Genomic DNA, 22,868 nt, shown 5'->3' on the forward strand with positions numbered 1-22,868 from the left:
TACGGTAACATGACTAAGCAAAAAAATGCAAAACAAATAAAAAGGGGCACTCGCGGAAAAATGGCTAACATTCTAATATACGGCATTTCAGAAAAAAGAAATTCAGCTACGTGCTAGGCAAACAATCAAGGCACATTTTCCGACAAATAAACATCTAAAGGAATAATTACTCTGTAATAGTTCCTTAGTACGTAGTAATTTTGAAAGAAATGGGAAAAAACGGAAAAATGGCAATCACAGGAAAATCGAACACATACCTATATATACGCCATATCTGGCTAAAAAAAAAGATAGGCATGGGTAGCCAGATCATCTAGAAACACTTTCCAACACTATAAAAATATAAGTTTTGCGACACTACTTGCCAATTCCTTACGGTAACATGACTAAGCAAAAAAAATGCAAAACAAATAAAAAGGGGCACTCGCGGAAAAATGGCCATTCTAATATACGGCATTTCAGAAAAAAAAAATTTCAGCCACGTGCCTGGCAAACCATCAAGGCACATTTTCCGACAAATAAACATATAAATGAATCATTACTCTGTGATAGTTCCTTAGTACGTAGTAATTTTGAAAGAAATGGGAAAAAACGAAAAAATGGCAATCACAGGAAAATGGAACACATACCTATATATACACCATATCTGGCTAAAAAAAAAGATAGGCATGGGTAGCCAGATCATCTAGAAACACTTTCCAACACTAAAAAATTATAAGTTTTGCGACACTTCTTGCCAATTCCTTACGGTAACATGACTAAGTAAAAAAATGAAAAACAAATAAAAAGGGGCACTCGCGGAAAAATGGCCAACATTTTATTATACGCATTTCAGAAAAATTAGTTTCAGCCACGTGCTATGCAAACCATCAAGGCACATTTTCCGACAAATAAACATCTAAATGAATCATTACTCTGTGATAGTTCCTTAGTACGTAGTAATTTTGAAAGAAATGGGAAAAAACGAAAAAATGGTAATCACAGGAAAATCGAACACATACCTATATATACGCTATGTCTGGCTAAAAAAAAATAGGCATGGGTAGCCAGATCATCTAGAAACACTTTCCAACACTATAAAAACATAAGTTTTGCGACACTACTTGCCAATTCCTTACGGTAACATGACTAAGCAAAAAAAGGCAAAACAAATAAAAATATACGGCATCTCAGATAAAAAAAAAGACATGCACGTGTTAGCCCAACCATCAAGGCACACTTTCTAACACATAAACATGAAAAAAAATCAATAATATACGGCAATTCCTTACTACGTAGTAAATTTCTACAAATATTGAAAAAAAAAACAGAAATTGGCAACCGCAGTTAAATACCCAATATACCAATAACTACGTCGTATCTGACAAAAACAAAGTCACGCATGGGTAGCCAGATCATCTAGACACACTTTCCAACACTAAAAAAGCAAAAGTTTTACGACACTATTTGGCAATATCTTACGGAAAAATGACTTGGCAAAAAAATGAAAAAAAAAGGAAAAAGGGGCACTCGCGGTAAAATGCCCAACATTCTAATATACGGCATCTCAGATAAAAAAAAAGACATGCACGTGTTAGCCCAACCATCAAGGCACACTTTCTAACACATAAACATGAAAAAAAAATCAATAATATACGGCAATTCCTTACTACGTAGTAAATTTTTACAAATATTGAAAAAAAACAGAAATTGGACCCGCAGTTAAATACCCAATATACCAATAACTACGTCGTATCTGACAAAAACAAAGTCACGCATGGGTAGCCAGATCAAATAGACACACTTTCCAACACTAAAAAAGCAAAAGTTTTACGACACTATTTGGCAATATCTTACGGAAAAATGACTTGGCAAAAAAATGAAAAAAATGAAAAAGGGGCACTTGCGGTAAAATGGTCCTCGTGGTGATGAACGACATTTTAACTAAAAAAAAAAATCATGCACATGGTAGCCAAACAATCCACCAAGATTTTCCACAACTGATAACCTATACACGTTGCACCATTCTACGACAATTTCATAATACGTAATAACTTTGATAATTATGCAAATTACCTTAGAAGGGTAAACTCGGTCGCGCTCGACCCCGACGCGTCTCAGAAATCGGGGAAGGAGTACAGCTACAGCAATGCACATCTGGACACTACTAGAGCGTGTAGGCGAGACACCTACTGCAGGTCGATCACCCACAAATTCAGTCACGGGGGTGAGTCACGTGAGAAAAACCTCTTTTTTTTTTGACGCTCGGGGTCGCGGACGACCCACCGTACCGTTCCAGGGTTAAGAGACCTGAGAACTCGAACCACGTTCCATGGAGGAGGTCTCACTTCCGACTGACGGCAGGTAAGTTCATAACTCCGTATGAGAAAAGAAAGTTCCAGCGAGGAAGAAATGTCCATTCCTTTAAGCTTGAAGGCAAGACTTAAGGCTGAGCGATAGCCTTTCACTGCCGAGACTGAAAGTCGCATTTCCTCCCTCAGATAAACGAGGAACTCCGCTATTGCTGGTAAAGTGGCATCGAGGGGAGAGATACCCCTTCCACGACACCAACCACAGAAAACTCGCCACTTCACCTGGTAGACTCCTGCGGATGACTTGCGCAGGTGGCCAGACATCCTGTTCAAGTTGCGAAAATCCTCTCTCTGTGAGGAGATGCTGGATAGTCTCCAGGAGTGAAGTCGAAGCGAAGCCACGGCTTTGTGGTAGATGTTGGAGTGTGGTTGTTTGAGTAGCTCGTGAGGTGGAGCGAGCTCCCTCGGAATCTCCGTGAGGAGTTGCAGAAGGTCCGGGAACCACTCTGCATGATGCCATAGTGGAGCTATCAGGGTCATTGAGAGATTGACCGATGTTCAGGTCTTGTTTAGTACCCTCCTCATCAGACAGAACGGGGGAAAGGCTTACACATCGACGTTGTCCCACCGTTGTTGGAAGGCATCCTGCCAGAGAGCCTTTGGGTCCGGGACTGGGGAGCAGTACAGCGGGAGCTTGGTGTTCAGTGCCATAGCGAACAGATCTACCGTCGGGGAACCCCACAAAGTCAGGACTTTGTTGGCTATCTGAGGATCCAAAGACCATTCGGTACTCACTATTTGCGTTGCCCTGCTCAGACTGTCGGCGAGCACATTCCTTTTGGCCCGGAATGAAGTGAGCCGCTAGTGAAATCGAGTGGACTTCGGACCATCTCAGGATCTCTACTGCAAGATGGGATAGCTGTTCCGAAAAGGTACCTCCCTGCTTGTTGATATAAGCCACCACCGTGGTGTTGTCGCTCATCACCACCACAGAGTGGCCCGACAGGATTTGGTGGAACTTCTGAAGTGCCAGGAACACTGCCTTCATTTCTAGTAGGTTTATGTGAAGGTACTTTTCTGATTCTGACCACAGGCCTGAGGTCCTGTGGCTCAAACGTGGGCCCCCCCACCCTTTGTTTGATGCGTCCGAGAGCAGCATCAATTCTGGGGGAGGGACGAGAAGATCCACTCCCTTTCATAGATTCTCGTCTGCCACCTACCACGGGAGGTCCGCCCGTTCCGCAGGTCCCATAGGGATCAAGGTGTCCGGGGAGTCGTGATCTTGACTCCACTGGGACTTGAGTCGCCACAAGAGGGATCTCATCCTGAGGTGACTGTTGGGACAGGGAGGAGAGGTGGCCGAGGAGACGAAGCCACGATTGGCCTGGGAGTTCTTCTCCATTGAGGAAAGGTCTCGCGACCTTCCTCAGCCTTGCTATCCTTTCGTCTGATGGGAAGGCTTTGTGGAGATTGGTGTCTATGACCATGCCTAGATATACCAGTATCTGATAGGGCTGCAGGGAGGACTTCTCGAGATTTACCACGATCCCTAGATCCTGGCAAACTTCGAGGAGTTTGTCTCGGTGGCGAAGAAGGGTTGCCTCCAAGTCTGCTAGGATCAGCCAGTCGTCCAGATAACGAAGGAGACGGATACCAATCTTGTGGGCCCACGAAGAGATGATGGTGAATACTCTGGTGAACACCTGAGGGGCTGTGGAGAGACCGAAACACAGCAACTTGAACTGGTAGATCTTGTTGTCTAGGCGGAATCTTAGGTACTTCCTTGAAGACGGATGGATAGGGATCTGGAAGTACGCGTCCTTCAGGTCCAGTGTACACATGAAGTCTAGTGGTCTCACCGCAAGTCTGACCATGTCTGCCGTCTCCATGCTGTACGGAGTCTGCTTGACAAACCCGGTCAGGGTCGAGAGGTCAATGACTGGTCTCCAGCCTCCAGACGCCTTTCTCACAAGAAAGAGTTGACTCTAGAAGCCTGGGGACCTGTCTGCAACATGGTCTGGACTTCTGCCGGAAGGGCCTGCCCTTTTGCCCATCCCATGGAAAAAGAGCTCAACGACACTGGATTCGCTGGTAGGGGAAGTAGAGAGGCTGTGAACGGGACGTGATACCCTAGAGTGATCACGGAGATCGTCCAGTCATCCGCCCCGAGTTGCTGCCACCTTGTCGCGCAACTCTGTAGGCATCCCCCCACTGGTGGACATGCAGGGGGATTGCCAACCCTAGCGTTTCCGGCCTCGGCTGTTACCTCTAGGGTTTTTGCCTCCCCAGGAGGACGTCTTGCTCCTTCTGCTCTTGGCAGGAAAGGGCTTAGACACCTTGGGCTTCGCTGTAATCGTCTTCGATGTGTCCTTAGCTGGACGGGGCTGCTGAACCGCTGGTGGTTTGTAGGGCCTCAATGTCAGGGCCCTGTGGATGAGGGAGTCCTGGTTGGATTTCCTCCACCTCTCAGAGGTGAGCTCCATGTCCTTAGGCTCAAACAGGCTCTTACCAAGGACGGAAGAGTGTCTGAGCCTGCTAACCTCTGCACTGGGGACCTTCTGATGGAACTTCTCAGCCACAGTGTCCCGACGCTTGAGGATCGTATTGGCACACAAGCTTGAGACTTGGTGGGCCAGAAACTCAATGGTCCGTGTGCCCGAGAGTAGGAAAGTCTCCAGCGCTTTTCTGTTGCTTTCTTTGGAGAGGTCCTCAGACCGCACCAGGATGCCCAGAGACCCCAGCCAGATGTCGAGCCACGAAGTTGCCTGCATGGCACCCTTGGTGACCTTCTCCTGGCTTAGGATCTCAGTGGCTGAGAAGGACACGTGCCAGTTAGAGAGTCTCTCAAGAGGGACTCCCCCTGTGAGTTCTTCCACAGAGTGGTGTAACGGAAAACTCAGACAAGACTCCTCAAGGATCTCAAAGTACCTCCTCTGATGGACTTGAGGAGGAGGAAGGAGCTTGTTACCGGCACTCGATCTGCTGGAGGAGGCAAGCTTAGAGAGCTGGCCCTCGACCTTGTCCCTGGTACTCTTCATCCCCTGAACCCAGGGCAAAGCTGCACTGGCCCTAGAGGGTTTCTGGGTGCCATAGACGCGGTCCAGGACCGTGTCCTTACCTTCGCGAGGGGGAATCTCAGGGACTGGGATCCCATTGAGGTTCCTCATGCGTGTCAGGACTTGCCAGAAAGCGTGTTCTAACTCCTGGTGCTCTCCTCCCGAAGGACTGGCAGCGAAGTCTCCCGTCTCCAGTGGCTCTTCCTGGGGGGACACGTGGACATCCTCGATGTCTCTAGACGGTTCCTGCCTGATCCTCGCTGACAACTTGGGAATCGTCTTAGAGTACTTAGGCTCCCTCCTGGATGGGATACAGGACTCGAGCAGCGAAGGGGGCAGGCTCTTTTCCACCCTGGTTGAGACGACTTCTCAGGGAGAGGCGGAGCTTCTCCCATTGGTGCGATGGGGGAATGGTCCGGCTCATCCGACTCTCCTGAGGAAGGGTAGTCCTCATCCGCAGGGGAGAGAGAGAAGGTCTGGGGGGGAGAAGGAGCCTTGCACAAGGATCTGGGAGGAGACAGTATAGGCCTCGGAGGAGTTTCCACAAGAGAGACTGCTCTCTTCCTCTTCAGGGGGGAGGAAGCTGCCGCTGGTTTGTGACCCGAGTAAGAGAGGGCGGGCTTGATCGCCTGCACAAGAGCTCTGACTAGGGTGCCGAACCAGGGCTGCTTGAGGGAAGGGGATTGAGGGATCCCTATTAGGAGTCGACAAACGAGGGTTCGCCTGTGGGGCTGAAAGGAATGAGTCCCTAGACCTTTCCGGGAACAGCCCCTCCTCCGGCGAGTGCGCTGGTCTGCTCTTGCGGGGAGGGGAACGAGATGAAGAACTGTCTGCCTGACGGCGCTCGCGCTGGGGCTCGTGTGCCGGGCCCTGATCAGGGTCACGCATGAAGGGCTCGTGCGATATCGGAATCTCACTTGCGCGCCCGCTCGTGCGCGGGGGCAGGCGCGGGCGCGAGGGCGTGATAGTGCGCAGGTGAGGATACAGGATCGAGGGAGCGATGGCGCGCAGGCGAGGATACAGGAGCGAGGGAGCGAGGGTGCAATGGCGCGCTGGCGATAGAGCGGGCACGTGGGCGCGTGGGCGCACAGCAGCTGGAGCAGGCGCGTGGGCGCGTGAGCGCACAGCAGCTGGAGCAGGCGCGTGGGCGCGTGGTCACGAGAGCGCACAGGCGATGGCGAGGAAGCGTGGCGCGCAGGAGCCGGCACGGGAGGCGACCGAACGCGCGGGCGCGCAGCGACCTGATGCAGCCTCGGAGTGCGCGATATAACATGGGCGCATGAGCGCGTGTCCGGAAGAATCGGGCGAGGGCGTGTGATCACTGGAGCAGGGTCGCGCGCGTTGCCGTGTGATCGCTGGAGCTGGAACGCGCGCGTTGGCGCGAAGGTTCGCGCTGGTTCGATAGGACCAGCATGCTCGCGTATCAGGATGTGGTCGCACCAGGGTGCGTTGCTGCGGCGGCTGCGCAGGGCGCGCGGTTGGATGAGGGCGCTCAGGTGTGCGCTGGATGGTTACCTTGGGCGCCTTGAAGACAGGAACGAGGCGCGTGGCAGGAACAAGGCGTGTAACCGGGGCGTCGTGGGCGGTTGTAGCATATGCAAGCTCGTGCAGTCTCAAGGGAGAGCCCAGAGTCGGCAGTGAGAGCCCGTGCGCTAACTTGGGAGCCTCCTGGGATGTCGTAGCGCGTTGGTGAGCGCGTTGGCGAGCGTGTGAGCACTGGAGCTGGAACCGGGCGTGGGAGCGTATAGCGCGTCTCCCCAGACGGGCGCGACGAGTCCGGAGGAGCCTGTGGGTGGCCGCTGGGGAACCGGAGGGCGCATATGCGCAGGTGAGCGCTGGAGCGCCGTATCAGGAAATGCTGGTGGGCGCGTGAGCGCAGGTGGCCACTGGGGCACCGGTGGGTGCGTATGCACAGGTGAGTGTTGGCGCGCTATATCAGGAACTGCCGGAGGGCGCCGGGGCGCCAAAGGGCGTGGGCGCGCAGGGGGACCCTGGCGCGTAACAGGAACGGTGGTGTGAACGAGTGAGGATGAGCGCCGTGGCGCTAAGTCAGGAACAGCGGCAGGCACAGCAGCGTCAGCCACAGGAGAACGCGCAGGAGGAACCTTGCACTTGAGGGCAAGAGGCGGGGTTTTGCGCTCAAGACCCTTCAGCCCCGAAGGGCCCGGAGACTGCACAGCGGCAGTATCGGGTGGCGCGTCATGGGCATCAGGAAGGTTAGATGTGGATGGTCTGGGAGACTGGTCACTATGTCCCGAAGGACGACTATCATCCGAAGGTGATTGCGAACGATCCCCGGAGAGGTCTAGGTTGGTAGCTGGCAGGACTGGTGAACGGCGAGTCGTGTCCTCCACAGAGGACTGTGGTGACGACTAGCCGAAGAGGCGCCTCTTAACCCCCTTGTAAGGGGAAAGAAGGCCTTTACGGCGAAGGGGAGGACGAGCCTTCCACCTTATACGCCCACGAGGGGCCGTTGGATCAGCAAGCAGACCATTGATGTGCCTCCGAAGAGGAGTCTCTGTAAGTGAACTCCACCGAGGGGGAGAATCACCGGCAGGAGAGACCGTGGGACTTAGATCCTCCCTCGAAGGATGTTCAGAGGGAGAATCTAAGCCTTCAGCTACCTCAGCCACAGGAACGGGGGTTTGGCTAGACCCACGGGATGTCTCTGTCACAACAACATCAACCACAGAGAGAGGATCTATCTCCGCTGTAGTTGGTGATTGTTTGACAGCTGCTCCCAGTTTGATCATGTCAAACAGGGCTTCCTTGGAGGGCGAACCCTGCAGCCCCGAGGAAGCCCAAAGCTGAAACAAATCATTGTTAGACATAAAACCCTCCTCTGGGGGAAGAGGGGCAGCTGCCTCGTTATGGGAGGCAACTACTTCTCCCGCACCCCGGGATCGGTCAACAGCACAGTGGTCTACGCTACCACTCGCCGGCCTCTCTGAAGAGACCGCTCAAGGGGGAACTTCGGAGGAGGAAAGGGCAACGTAAGAAGAACTCCTGGAATTTTCTCTCTTCAGAGAAGCCTCTGAAGGAGAAAGATCCCTTTTGGCCTTCTTCTTACGGCGCCGGGCAAACCTCTCCCACTGGGAGGTAGACCACTCCCTACATTCAATACATATATTGTCGCTATCACACCGCTTGCCCCTACAGTGAGGACACAAGGTGTGGGGATCAGTGTCGACCGCCGACATAAGGGTCCCACAAGGGCGGCCGGGAAGTCCAGGGCAAGTACGCACTATCAATAGAGGCCAACTTCAAACACACTGCGAAAGAGAAAAAGCTAAAAACAGATTGATTATGGCAGTCAAAGCGAGGGAGAGCGCAGCCAGGTCTGTTCTCTTCCCAAGCCAAAAGTAAAGAGGAGCATTCACCGATGTGTGAGGGGGGGGGGGGTTAGCTAGCTACCCCTCCCTACTCCCCGCTAACTAGCGGCGGGGTAGTAAACTCTCATTGAAACTTTTATGGCTCGTCATTCAGATACGCCGAAGTAATTACCCCATTTAAATAACGTGGTTCGTATTTCAGTTACGGAACAAATAGACCTTTAGGCATTCTACTGGACATAGAGATGCTTCTTCCTTCAGAGGGCAGATTCTCCAGGGACCCCACCTCTCGGTGGGCAGCTCATTCTTGGCGAGAAATGCTGGGTCAGGAAATTGGTTCAGTTCTCCGCAGTCTGTGAACGGAATGTGGCTTGCCCGGCTGACGTTCTGGTGAGCATCTATTCTGATGGAACCAGAACTAAAACCAGTCACCGTTAACCTTTAACCTTTAAGTCTCGCTCCTGAGGCTACTGCAAATAAGAATATCACCTTTTGAGTCAAATCTTTTAGAGAGCAATTTTCGTTGTTCAAGGTAGATGCTAGCTGAAGAACCTTACCCAAGGACCAGGAAATGGGCCTCGGAGGGGCTGCGGGCCGATGTTTAGCAAAGGCTTTTGGAATCTTGTTGAAGATTTCATTGGAGAAATCCACCTGGAAGGCATATAGTAAATGTCTAGTCAGGGCAGATTTACACGTAGAGATCGTGTTGGCTGCTAAACCTTGTTCATGGAGATGAATAAAGATGGATAAACAAAAATGTGTTGATATCTCTTTTGGTTCCTTTGCCATGAAAAAGTCAACACACTTCTTCCAGGAAGACTCGTATTGTCTTCTCATTAATTTCGACTTGTATTCTTCTCAAAAGTTAATACTGTCCTTTGAAATCCCGAACCTTTTCTTGACTGCTAACGTGAGAAAATCATGAGATGAAGGTTCTGGGTTTTCTGTGATGAAGCCGAGACAGTCGACTTCTGCACTTGCTGATCCAGAACTGGATCTGGCAACGCAATCAATTTCAGTAGTAGTTCCGTTATCAGGGGGAACCAGATGCTGTTGGGCCACTTGTGAGCCACTATTGCTGGTGTTCCTTGAAAGCATCTCTGTTTGTTGAAGACCTTCAGCAGAAGGTTGGTTGGAGGGAACAGGTAAATACTGGACATTCTGTTCCAGTCTATGAACATCGCATCCATTGCTTCTGCTAGAGGATCCTCGTATGGGGCTACATACCGGGGTAGCTTCTTGTTGTCGTTCGTTGCGAAGAGGTCTATCTGCAGTCCTGGGACTTTGCGTAAGATGAAGGAGAATGATCTTGCGTCTAGGGACCATTCTGACTCTATCGGGGTGAGCCTGGATAGAGCGGCCGTCATCACATTGCGGAACCCATGAAGGTGAACTGCTGATAAGTGCCATCTCTTCTCCGCCAGGCGGAAGATGGCCAAAATCACTTAGTTGATTTGAGGCTATCTCGAGCCTTTTCGATTCAGGCATCTCATTACTACCCCTGTGTCTAGTACCAGTCGGATGTGGGTTGAGCAGCGAAGTTTCAGTTTTTTCAGTGAGAGGAAAACTGCCATGGCTTCCTGAATGTTGATGTGGAAGGTCTTGAAGAGGTAGGACCAGGTTCCTTGTACTTTCCGATGGTGAGAGGGGCCTCCCCACCCTTCCTTTGAAGCATCCGTGTGAACGGTGACTGAAGGTGGAGGCAGTTGTAGGGGTACCTTCTTTTTTAGGTACTTGGCTTCTGACCATGGCTTGAGGAGTGATCACAGACGAGTTGGTATCGGTCTTTTCAGATCTCTTCGAGCGTTTGATGCGTATTTTCTCCAAGCTCCTGATGCATCCTTTAATTTTGCTCTCAACACTCTGTCTGTCATTGAAGCAAACTGGAGAGACCCCAACACTCTCTCTTGTTGCCTTCTTTTTATCCTAACGGATTGAAGGAGTCTCTTGACAGATCCCGCTATCTCTTTCCTCTTCTTTAATGAAATGGAGAGGCATTGTGACTGTAAGTTCCAGTGGACACGCAGCCATTGGAACTTTTGAGCTGGAGATAGTCAAGACTTTACCAAGTTGATCTTGAATCCCAGATGTTCCAGGAACTGGATCACTTCCTTGGAGGCTTACGTGCATTCTTCTTCAGATGCTGCCCATACCAGTCAGTCGTCGAGACAGGCAATCATCTGAACTCCCTTTAGGCATAGTTGACGAATGACTGGATTCACAAGCTTTGTGAATACCCTTGGGGCTATGTTTAGTCCGAAGGGCATGGCTCTGAAGACGTATTGTCTCTCTTGTAGCTTGAATCCTAGATAGGAGGAAACTTGTCGATTGATCGGAACATGCCAATATGCGTCCACCATGTCTATGGAGACTGTGTATGCCTGTTTGTGCAGTAGGGTCCTTATGTGTTGAACAGTCAGCATTCTGAACTTTTGGCTCACTATGAACTTGTTGAGTGGTGACAAGTCCAGAGTGACTCTGAGCTTTTCCGTATCCTTCTTCGGAACACAAAACAGCATTCCTTGGAATTTGATGGACTTTGCCCTCCTTACAACTCTATTGTCTAAGAGTTCTTGGACATATTCTTCCAGAATGGGTGTTGAGTGTTGGAAGAACTGAGGGAAAATTGGTGGAGTTGCATCCCAACTCCACCCCAGTCCGTTCATGATTAGGCTGTGGGCCCAGGGATCGAAGGTCCAGCGATCCCGGAAGAGGACAAGTCTCCCTCCTAACGGAAGAATCTCACTTGGAGTGCTGGTTGGAGGACTTGCCTCCTTGGCCACATCCGCATTTGTTGCCCCTGCCTCTGGAGGGCGTCTAGAGGAACCTCAAAAGGAACCTTGAGACTTTGGCCGAAAGGTTATAGATTGCCTTTCAAAGGCTGGGGTAAAGACAAGTGACTGAGTCGCCACTTGTTGGGGCACCAGCTGGTATGTGGTAGGTGGTTGTGCCACCGTGGCCATGGGAAGCTGTTGTTGTTGTCATGGAAGGCGAGAGGGCACTCTAGGTCATTTGGTCTTCCGTTTGGGTTGGGGACCCTCCTCACTTGAAGACTTCCTCTGGGATGACAAGCCCCACTTGTGGAGGAGATTCCTATTCTCCGTAGCGACTTTGTCGACGACATCTTTGACCACTTCACTTGGGAAGAGGTCTTTTCCCCAGATGTTGGAAGCTATCAGCTTCCTTGGTTCGTGCCTCACCGCAGCAGAGGCGAACACAAACTCTCTGCAAGCCCGTTCTGGCTTTAATGAAGTTGTACAGGTCCTTGGTGACCGTTGCCAAATGAGCTTTGGCAAAGACCATGTACATGTCTAGGGTGTCTGGGACGCTTGCCATCGTCTCTAATCCAGTCTGCAAGGACATAGAGGCGGCAAGTCTCTCCTTCGTCTCCTGCTCCCTGCGCAGGTGGAAGTCTGACAACTTCGGGAGGTCTTCTCCGAACTGACGTCCGGCAATGGCAGCCTCCAGCTTCCCGACTGAGAAGGTGTTATAAACGTCCTTCCAGTCTGCATCGTCAGAAGGTAGGGCAAAGGAAAAGGGTCTACACTCTTTGAGTGTAGGGCAAGGTTTCCCTGCCGTAACTGCTTTTAAGGCTGCCTTGAACCCTTTCTCCATAAAGGGGAAGGCACGGGAAGAAGCAGCAATGAAGGATGGGTGCTTCTTGCTGAGAACCGGTACCTTGGAACTAGAGAAGGCCCTCTCCTTCAAGGTCTTAATGAACAAGGCCTGGGCCTTGGGGAGGTCCAGTATGATGACCTCTTATGGCTCCGTTTCCTCTTTTGAGGGAGGTTCTGTCCTTAAGCGAACATAACAATCTGGATAGGCCCATTTGCTGGGCCAAAACTCGACATCCTCTACTGGGACTGTGTCCAGTTTGTCGGAGAGGAAGATCTTCCCTCCTGACATAGGATGAGTTCAGCATACCTCCAAGGATTGACGTCTGAAAAAGAGGGAAGTTCCTTCACGTTTAGCTTCTTGGGGGCTAAACGGGTAGACACAAGTTGATGCATCTCTGAACGAAGCGAAGCTTCCTTCTCGGATGACTGCTTCTTCATGTCCTGAAACATGGACAGAAGAGAAGTTAGCGTATGGCTAATCGTATCCAATCAGGGTGCGGGAGAGGTCGAGGGGACAGGCACAGCAATCACAGCCGATGAAACCCTAAATAGTTACCGCACAGACCGCACAGTGGTATATCTATTACGGGATAATCAATATCGCAATGATTACTGACCACTCCACGGCCAATACTGTAGTGGCTGCCGGCATACGCCGGCATTTCCTTGTGCTTTTTTTAACCCTGGATAGGTACGGTGGGTCGTTTGCGACCCCGAGCGTCAAAAAAAAACAGGTTTTTCTCACGTGACTCACCCCTGTGACTGAATTTGTGGGTGATCGACCTGCAGGAGGTGTCTCCCCTACACGCTCTAGTAGTGTCCAGATGTGCATTGCTGTAGCTGTACTCCTTCCCCGATTTCTGAGACGTGTCGGGGTCGTTCGCGTCCGAGTTTACCCTTCTGAGGTAGTTTGCATAATTATCAAAGTTATTACGTATTATGAAATTGTCGTAGAATGGTGCAACTTGTATAGGTTATCAGTTGTGGAAAGTCTTGGTGGATTGTTTGGCTACCATGTGCATGTTTTTTTTTTTAGTTAAAATGTCGTTCATCACCACGAGGACCATTTTACCGCGAGTGCCCCTTTTTCATTTTTTTTCATTTTTTTGCCAAGTCATTTTTCCGTAAGATATTGCCAAATAGTGTCGTAAAACTTTTGCTTGTTTAGTGTTGGAAAGTGTGTCTAGATGATCTGGCTACCCATGCATGACTTTGTTTTTGTCTGATACGACGTAGTTATTGGTATATTGGGTATTTAACTGCGGTTACCAATTTCTGTTTTTTTTTCAATATTTGTAAAAATTACTACGTAGTAAGGAATTGCCGTATATTATTCATTTTTTTTTCATGTTTATGTGTTAGAAAGTGTGCCTTGATGGTTGTGCTAACACGTGCATGTCTTTTTTTTTATCTGAGATGTCGTATATTAGAATGTCGGGCCTTTTACCGCGAGTGTCCCTTTTTAATTTTTTTTAATTTTTTTGCCAAGTCATTTTTCCGTAAGATATTGCGAAATAGTGTCGTAAAACTTTTGCTTTTTTAATGTTGGAAAGTGTGTCTATATGATCTGGCTACCCATGCGTGATTTTGTTTTTGTCAGATACGACGTAGTTATTGGTATATTGGGTATTTAACTGCGGTTGCCAATTTCTGTTTTTTTTTCAATATTTGTAAAAATTTACTACGTAGTAAGGAATTGCCGTATATTATTGATTTTTTTTCATGTTTATGTGTTAGAAAGTGTGCCTTGATGGTTGGGCTAACACGTGCATGTCTTTTTTTTTATCTGAGATGCCGTATATTAGAATGTTGGGCATTTTTCCGCGAGTGCCCCTCTTTATTTGTTTTGCATTTTTTTGCTTAGTCATGTTACCGTAAGGAATTGGCAAGAAGTGTCGCAAAACTTATATTTTTATAGTGTTGGAAAGTGTTTCTAGATGATCTGGCTACCCATGCCTATTTTTTTTTTTTAGCCAGATATGGCGTATATATAAGTATGTGTTCGATTTTCCTGTGATTGCCATTTTTTCGTTTTTTCCCATTTCTTTCAAAATTACTACGTACTAAGGAACTATCACAGAGTAATATTTCATTTATATGTTTATTTGTCGGAAAATATGCCTTGATGGTTTGCCTAGCACGTGGCTGAAATTTTTTTTTTCTGAAATGCCGTATATTAGAATGGCCATTTTTCCACGAGTGCCCCTTTTTATTTGTTTTGCATTTTTTTGCTTAGTCATGTTACCGTAAGGAATTGGCAAGTAGTGTCGCAAAACTTATATTTTTATAGTGTTGGAAAGTGTTTCTAGATGATCTGGCTACCCATGCCTATCTTTTTTTTAGCCAGATATGGCGTATATATAGGTATGTGTTCGATTTTCCGGTGATTGCCATTTTTTCGTTTTTTCCCAATTCTTTCAAAATTACTACGTACTAAGGAACTATCACAGAGTAATGATTCCTCTAGATGTTTATTTGTCGGAAAATTTTGTTTACTTTTTTTTTTTGATTGAATATCATCAAATTTTTTTAGCTAAAATATTGTTTTACATTTTTTTTTCGATTTTACTTCCCTTCAAAAAAATTTTTTTGGGTCAGAATTTTAATTTTATAGTCGTAAAATAATCGACAATTATCCAGCAACCCACCATACAATTTTTATGCATATCCAATAATAATTAGATTAGTAAATAACACCTTGGAATTGACATACCCTTCCTACATTTCAAGTGGCAGATTAGGGAGTCTGAGTCAGTGTGGTTGGCGGCCATTTTGTGGACATATCCGAAGCGTAAGCTGCCCTATCTATATATATTCTTGTTCCCTATAGAATTTGTGATATTTTGGTATATTTTTACCTGCATAAATATCATATTATATATTAAATATATGTATTTTTTTACGAAATTTCCAAGTACTCAAAAAATTACCTTTAGATATGGCCCCTGATATAAATGTAATTTACAAAATAATGAAGATTTTTTTACATATTTCTATTTTAGGATAACATATGTTTATTCCCTAAAAAAATTAGCCACTTCCTATTTCATTTGGGTACCCAAAAAAATTCATGAAATTTGGACAATTTTTTTTGGCCAAAAAAAGTTACCCTTTTTTTCTCATTTCAGATCTTCACCTCCATGGGTCTGACTTCATCCAAAATACATCAGGATGTGTCCTAAACATTCAAGAATCAATTCCTAAAAGGATTTGTGTATATATGTATAAACTTTTTTTTTATGAATTTTTATGTCAGGTCTTTTTTTTTTTCTACTTAATTTTTTAAAATATTTATAATAAATAGTTTTTCTGCAGATGAGTAGTATTTATCTTTACAGTTGTTTTAAGCATTCATTGAAGTTTTTTTTGGCAAAAGAAAAAAGGAGGTTACTGCAAAAACTGATTTTTCAAGAATTTTTTTTGGCGTCGGGGTCGTTCGCGTCCGAGTATACCCTTAAAGGGGTGTCCGAGGACCGTACCTATCCAGGGTTAAGGTAAACTGCCTTCAGTAGGGAGTGGGCGGCAGACCGGCGGCTCTAGGTCACCGGCAGCTGGGCCCAAGGTAGATGGTAAAAGAGAGAGAAAGCATGGATGGGAGGGGGAAGCAAAGGCTCAGCCTTGCAGACCGACATCCAGAATGAGGGTACATATGGAAGGGGGAATTATATTCGGGCTTCCATCCAACCATAGCCCCACCAGTACCAGCTGGTGGTGCTATGGAAGGCAGTCCAAGGGAGGACTGAAGAACACTTGATAGGTTAGGGGAATCTCTGCCGGCAGCCAACTCAGTCGACGACCGACAGAGAACCCGAGCCAATCCCACAATCTACCTGTAGGGTTGATTTTAGAATGATGGCCAAGGTGTGTAAAGGCTAGGCTAACACCAAAGGACAGCAGGGGAGGGTAAGGGTCCTGTAGGTGAGGTAGCACCCGGTAGGTCCTACCTAACCTAAAAGTTTCTGATCCAGAGTAAAGACAACCTTTATTGGCCAGGGAATTCAATTCCATAGACTGGGGTAGACTGATAGGATGAGATGGCGGCACCCAGGTCGCTGTCTCAGGTGGATAAGAACAGAATGTAGTGTCGGAGACCTTAAGCAAGGGAAGAATTCAATTCTTCAGCTTTAGGATCTGCCGGCACAGGACTCTGCTAGGCCACAGGAAGGAGGCATTATCATATAAGGCCTTCAGGTGACGCCTAAGGAGGTCTACCCTCCTGCATTGGTAGCCTAACCTGACTTAGGAATTCAATTCTCCATGACAGACAGCCACTGATTACAGACGAATACTCTGATGTTTCATCCTAAACTCAAAACCGACCTCTGCGGTTGATGGAAAGGAACAGAAACACCTTAGTCTAGATTTACCTGGATAAAATTCATGGTACAGCCGACTAGGGTTAGCCTAGGCTAGTCAGAGGAAAGAGGAATTGCTCTTAAATCTCCCAAGGAGATTGGTATCGACTTAAAAAGGAATAGGAGGTGTCAGTCTCCCCTTCAAAGAGGATACAAGGGCAATTGGGGACATGTATGAAAGTATACCAAAGCCCCTGGGCTAGTAGCCTAGGCGCGGTGAGGATTGGTCACCCTAACTCTCTCGTATACTATCTTGGAAGAGGAAATTTATATTCAGTAATATCTTAAATGTATAAAATATTGCCTGAGCTTTAATAAAATCACACCAGAAGGCTATATCATCCATGAAGTGTGTGGGTGCCTTGGCTAGGAAGCCTAGCACTCGTGGGGCTCGATAAATAAATTGCCAAATCCACAAAACAATCGGCATAATATAGAAATTCCTAGCTAGATTGCTAGATAGCTACATTTATTAAAGCGAATATATACCGGGAATGTTGTTCTGGCTAACTAAATGCACATGCATACAGAACGACCGCGTACAAGACGCCATCCGGTTAGGCAACAACTCTTGTTACGTTAATTACGAACTAAATCGAGGATAAAAACTGGCAAGAGCTTACATTTATACAAATTAAGATAATACTCAACTTTCCAGAGGCAGATGAAGCTGGTGAAGGCATCATAGCAATATGTATAATCCAAAATAGCGATAGCAACGAGGAATAACACCTAGCTAGGAACGCTACTTGAGAAAGAATGGCAAGATGGCACCAAACGGCGGCGTGCCGGAGCTCAACAACAGTACGAGTAGGAGCGTTGCCTTAATGATGGCCCTCCCACTATTCTAGCCACTTTCCCCTCTCGAAGCATTAACGCTATCAGGGGTGTAGATATCTATGTGGCATGTCGGGAATACAACCTCTGATCTTATGCGATATCCCTGAAGACAAATGCAGGGGATATTCGTGCCAGGAGTTAGAATTCTGGATACCTTTAGTAAAATTCTGTGGGATATATCACTGTAGTTAAATATAACCTAGGAAGCTACTATGAAGGAACTTCCATCAAGACGACATGGCCTACGCCCCAAAAAACAGTATAACGGCAAAGTCCACAGCCTTCGACTCTCAAAATTTGTACTGATATTGTAATTTTATTAGAAAAAAAAATCTAATTATTAATATTAGATATAATCTTCAAATATTTTTTTTTAACATTCATTCTATGAGATCTTTATAATTATGTTTTAAACAAAACTGCCTCTTATTTTTTAGAATCTTGTAAGAGGTTTGAAAAAACCAAGTGGTTTGTGATGTTTTGTTTTTTTTAAATTGGTCCAGCTGTCCTCTTTCATACTAAAATTCTTATTATTCATAGATTTTGTGTTATAAGAACGGGTAATGGGGATAAAACTCATTTTATGATATAAAATAATGGATTTTGAGCAAAGCGTGAAATCTATTTTTGGGTGATATGGCCATGTCGTCCTGATGGAAGGTTCCTTTAGGCAGCTTTCTAAGGGATATCTGGCTACAGTGATACTCCAAGAGAATTGACCACAGGTCTCTAGAATTCTAACTCCTGGCACGAGTATCCTTAATATAACTCTTAAGGATATCGCATATCAGGGGACATATTTCTTCATACGACACATAGCAATTTTCCCCAAGAATAGAGTTTTCGGTTTGAGCGGAAAGAGTGGTGAAATTGAAGTTGAGCCGTTATCAAGGTTACCCGGTAGATCCCCTCCTAGTACCACCACGGCGAACTATTCCTTGTTGCAATTAAGCATGAATAGCCTCAGATAGAGTAGTATCTGGTGGGGACTTTGTTACATAGATGTACTGTATACCCCTTTTTAGAAAGGAGGGAGGGTCCATCAGGACGACATGGCCATATAACCCAAAAATAGATTTTAGCCTTCATTCAAAATCCATTCTTTGGGCTCAGCCATGTCGTCCTGATAGAAGTGTACCAGAGAATTACTTGAAGGTACTATATCTGTGGGCTTGTATAAGTGCCTTTACCTTGACTTAGATTCTTATATGGTCTCCCAGACCAAATGTATATATGACATTACCGTTATTTGTTATATCCACTAAGTTTAGAACTAACTTAGGGCTTCCTGCCCCCTAAAGGGAATATGTCGTTACTGACTATAAAGCGTCAAGGTTGTATTCGTCGGAACAAGGTGGAACTTTACCTATTACCAGGTTGTTCTTACAGAGCTATATTATCAAGTATTTTTATTTTTAAGAAAATAAAAGACTCTGGAAACTTTATTGGATTTAATGTAGGGCGAATAAGATGCAAATACATTTCATGTATTTATTTGTATAGACAAAAATAAATACAACAACGAATGTATTTTAAATAGAATCTTCTACATAATCAACATCCTTAAGGTATATATATATATATATATATATATATATATATATATATATATATATATATATATATATATATATATATATATATATATATATATATATATACTTGTAACCTGTAAGGGAAGAAATATATATTAGTAAATCACAGGTGCCACCTGGTATTGTGAAATTATTAGATTAATTTCACTTAGATGTTAGATAAGTCTTAACAATGTGTACGAATGTTCACACGGCACTGGTGTTATTGGTTAGATTATACACCTAACTACAACAGTCCAAGAATCACCATAGTGGTTTTCATTAAAATGTATTACACTCAAATATACTAATACCTGTTCACCCTTTACACTGTTAAGTCCCAAAACAGTCCACTGCTCATCGCAGCACTAGACGACACGTTTTATAACATTACCTATCTCCACCACAAAGTGTTTTATTTCATACACTCGCTCTGCGTAATGTTTATAAAAGACTCTAGAGGATTTGCAATCAGTATTTGAGCGGAGTCTGTCAAAGTCCATATGCTGAAAGAAGTTCAGCGAGGAAGCCATTTTTCTAGGATCGTGACCTGTGGGTGTACTGTCAGGATCCGCTCTGCGAATAAAGTAGGTGAGTTTTGCCCTGAGTTGTTTTAGGGATAAGTTTGATCCTGAGGTTTTGCCTATGAAGAGCTGTCCTTCCTTGAAGTCTGAAGTTCTTCGAAGATACAGCTTAAGACTCTACTGGACATAGAGAGACATCTTCCTTCAGGGGGCAGATTCTCCAAGGATCCCACATCTTGGTGAGAAGCTTGTTTTTGGCAAGAAAAGTAGGATCGGAAAAAAGATTTAGTTCTCCCTTTTATGTGAACTGAATATGGCCCTCGTTTCTAGATTGGGCCACTATCTCACTAACTCTAGCCCCTGAGACTATAGCGGACAAGAATATCACTTTCTGTGTTAGATTCTTTTGGGAACAATCTTCGTTGTTCAAGTTTGAAGCGTAGTGCAACACTTTATCCAAAGACCATGATATGGGCTTTGGAGGGGTTACTGGTTTAAGTCTAACGCATACTTTCTGAATCTTATTGAAGATTTCGTTCGACTTATCCACCTGGAAGACGTAGAGAAGAGGTCTAGTCAAAGCTGACTTACGCATAGTTATCGTGGTGGAAGCCAGGCCTTGCTTGTGAAGGTGGATGAAGAAGGACAAGCAGGAGTCTATTGAGATTTCTGTCGGCCTGTTTGCTTTGACAAAGGAGACCCACTTCTTCCAAAACGATTCATATTGTCTTCTGATTAACTTTAACTAGTATTCTTCTATTAAGTCGATGTTGACTTTTGAGATCCCGAACCTTGTCTTGGCTGCTAAGGCGAGAAAATCATGAGATGTAGGTTTTGGGTTCTCAATGATGAAGCGTAGACAGTCGACTTCTGAACCAGTTGGGATAGAACTGGGTTCGGTAGAGGAAACAGCCTCAGCCTCAGTTCTATCATTAGAGGGAACCAATTGCTCTTGGTCCATTTGGGGGCCACTACTGCTGCTGTCCCCTTGAAGGATCTCAGCTTGTTGAGGATCTTCAGCAGGAGATTTGTTGGAGGGAGCAGATAGATATGATTTCATCTGTTCCAATCGAGGGACATGGCGTCCATCGCTTCTGCCCGAGGGTCCTCGTATGGGGCTACTTATCAAGGTAGTTTCTTGTTGTCGCTCGTTGCAAAGAGGTCGATCTGCAATTCTGGGACTTTTTCCAAGATGAAGGAGAATGAGTCTGCGTCTAGGGACCATTCTGACTCTATCGGCTTTTGCCTGGATAGAGCGTCCGCTGACACACTGCCGTTGTATATGAGCTGCTGATAAGTGCCATTTTTCTTTCTTGCCAAGCGAAAGATGGCCAACATCACGTGATTGTTGTAAGGCAATCTCAAGCCTTGTTGGTTCAGACATTTCACTATCACCTCGCTGTCCAAGACCAACTTGACGTGGGCTGATCTGTGAAGGGATAGTTTCTTCAATGTCAGGGAGACTGCCATGGCCTCCAGAATGTTGATGTGAAAGGTCTTGAACTGGTGTGACCAGTCCCCTTGTACTTTCCTTTGATGGGAATGACCTAACCCTCCTTCCGGTGAGTCATCCATGTGGATGACTACTGACGGCTGAGGTGGTTGTAAGGGAATTGTCCGTGCTAAGCTCTTGACCTTCGATCGTAGCCTCAGAAGCGATCGTAGTAAGGTCGGTGTCGATCTCTGTTGATCTCTTCGAGCGTTTGATGCGTATCTTCTACAGACTCCTGACGCATCCTTTAGTTGTGCTCTCAGCACTGGGTCTGTTACTGCTGCGAACTGGAGAGAGTCCAGTACCCTTTTCTGTTGGCGTCTTGAAATCTTGTTGGATTTCTGTAGTCTCTTGACAGAGCCTGCAATCTCTCTCCTATTCTTTGGTGGAATGGTGAGGCAGTGTGACTGCTAGTTCCAATGGATTCCCAACCATTGAAACTCTTGAGCTGGAGAGAGGCGACACTTCTTGTAGTTGATCTTGAACCCCAGATGGTCCAGGAACTAATTCACCTTTGTGGCTGCCTGCAGACAAGCAGTCTTGGATGCTGCCCACACAAGACAGTCGTCCAGGTATGCTGCTACCTGAATGCCTTCTAAGCGTAGCTGTTGTACGACTGTGTCCGCGAGTTTTGTGAATAACCTTGGGGCTATGTTTAGTCCGAAGGGCATGGCTGTGAAGACATACTTTGTCTTCTGTAACTTGAATCCTAGGTAGGAGGAGAGGGGGCGGCTGACTGGATGGTACCAGTAAGCATCTGCTCGATCTATTGAGACTGTGTACGCCCCTTTCGGTAACAGGGTCCTTATGTGTTGTAAAGGTTAACATCCGGAACTTGTTGTTCTCGATGAACTTGTTGAGTGGAGACAAGTCTAGAATGACTGAGTTTGTCCGAATCTTTCTTTGGAACACAAAACAGCCTTCCCTGGAATTTGGTAGACTTTGCTTTCCTTATGACCTTTTTGTTCATGAGTTCTATGGTTTATTCTTCCAATAAGCGGGTAGAGTGTTGGAAGAACTGAGGAAAGGAAGGTGGAGTTCTGTTCCATTTCCACCCTAGTCCATTCTTGATTAGGCTGTGGGCCCAAGGATCGAATGTCCAACTATCCTGAAAGTGGATGAGTCTTCCTCTTACATGGAGCATCTCATTGCTTAGATGATCCGAAGGGTTTGTTACCCTGACCACGTCCTCCTCTACCCCTTGAGGGGTTCCAAGAGGAGCCTCTTCTAGATCCTCTAGCTTTTGGGCGAAAGGTAGTGGTGTGCATTTCAAAGCCTGGGTTAAAGGCTGGTGACTGGGCTACTAACTGCTGAGGCACCATTTGGGAAGTGGTTTGCGGCTGGGCAACCATTTGCAGCGCTGTGGTCATGGAAACAGTGGGATGTTGCGCAGATTTATGAGACACTCGTGGCTTCATCATCTTCTTGTTCTTGGGTTGGGGACCAGCGTCAGAGGATTTCATTTTTGAAGACATCTCTCACTTTTGAAAAAGGTTCCTATTCACCATGACGGCTTTAGCAACTACTTCTTGGACTGCTTCCTTTGGGAAGAGGTCCTTGCCCGAAATACATGAAGTTATCAACTTTCTGGGCTCGTTCTTGACAGTTACATTGGCAAACACGTACTCTCTACAGATCCTCCTAGCCTTCACGAAAGCGTATATGTCCTTTCCTAGTGTAGCCATGTGCATATTGGCTAGGACCGTGTACATATCTGGGGTATTTGAAATGCCTGCACACATCTCCATGCAGTTCTGCAGAGACAGAGAGGTAGCTAGTCTCTCTTT

Source organism: Palaemon carinicauda, unplaced genomic scaffold, assembly GCF_036898095.1.
Source record: "Palaemon carinicauda isolate YSFRI2023 unplaced genomic scaffold, ASM3689809v2 scaffold18, whole genome shotgun sequence".
Lineage (NCBI taxonomy): Eukaryota > Metazoa > Arthropoda > Malacostraca > Decapoda > Palaemonidae > Palaemon > Palaemon carinicauda.